The sequence below is a fragment of the Fukomys damarensis genome, unplaced genomic scaffold (genome assembly GCF_012274545.1).
Source record: "Fukomys damarensis isolate Sample0158 unplaced genomic scaffold, DMR_v1.0_HiC HiC_scaffold_16, whole genome shotgun sequence".
NCBI lineage: Eukaryota > Metazoa > Chordata > Mammalia > Rodentia > Bathyergidae > Fukomys > Fukomys damarensis.
The window spans coordinates 65,164,674-65,165,689 of NW_022900928.1; the positions used below are offsets into that span (position 1 = coordinate 65,164,674).

Below are 1,016 nucleotides of genomic sequence, written 5' to 3' on the forward strand. Positions count from 1 at the left end.
TGCCGTTCTACCCGCGGACCCGTCGCTGCCCTCGTCGCCGCCACCGGGGTGGCCGCCGCCGGGTTGCGGGATTCCTGCAGGCACGCGCCACTCTCCGGCCAGATGTTTCTGTCCCCAACGTCCCCACCCCGCAGCCCATCTTGTTCTGTGGCTTAGTTACCGGGCACCCCGACTCTGGACTGTCGGAGCCAGAATGTTTGCGCTTGAGCAGTAATGATGGGGTCCATTTTCGCCTGAGAGCGTTGTGTAATGAGGGAAACCGAGGCGCGGTGCTGCGTCTGAAGGGTCGACGCCGCCCGGCCCTCCCTATGCTCACCCGTCGGAGTTCAGGGTTGCCCCTGTGATGCTGTCAGAATAAAAATAATGTAAACAGCCTATATTCATGTCCCACCTCCACATTTTTCTTTTTTGTAACCATAAAAGGCCCTGAGTTTGTCCTCCTGCAAAAAAGGATGACCTTTTGACCTAAAAAAGAGAAAGTATTTTCCTGAGTCCTCTTAAATCACGTTTTTCAGCTTCTCTTGCTCTTGCTAGGATAACTAGGTTTCATTCTTTTTGGCATCTCTGTGGTAACTTCGAAGAGTCTGTACTTTGCCCAGGCTTTGTATATCAGGCTTTTCCCATCTGCGGGAAGGGCACACATTGAGTAAAAGATGCATATTGGGGTTGCCCAATTTTGTATTGTTTGATCTTGTAACCACTTCCAAAAAAATTAATGAAGACTTCTTTGAATATAACACCATAAAATGACTTAACATACCATGTTTATACTAGGCCAGAAAATACATGTTTTGTAAATAATAGTAGACAAGGTAAGTATTTGAATCAATTGGAATATTCTCCTAGATTATGATCTATTTTAAATAACTACTTGTGCCAAAAGAGAAAACAAGCTTTGCACAGACTCCTAGATATTTATATAAAGAAAGTGAGTTGGGGATTAGTCCACTGGGACCTATTGCATTGCCGTAGTTCTTTTAATACCTTACTGTGGAATACTCTTTTTTTTTTTTTTT

General features: G+C 45.0%; 1 protein-coding gene across 1 annotated transcript in view; it reads left to right on the plus strand.

Annotated features, from left to right (window-relative positions):
• The first annotated feature begins 63 nt into the window (after positions 1-63).
• Rnf214 (ring finger protein 214) overlaps positions 64-1,016 on the plus strand; it is a 27,653-nt gene continuing 26,700 nt past the window's right edge. Inside the window, exon 1 of the mRNA XM_010629380.3 lies at positions 64-80. The gene's annotated coding sequence lies outside the window, so the exon portion shown is untranslated. The remainder of the gene's footprint in view (positions 81-1,016) is intronic.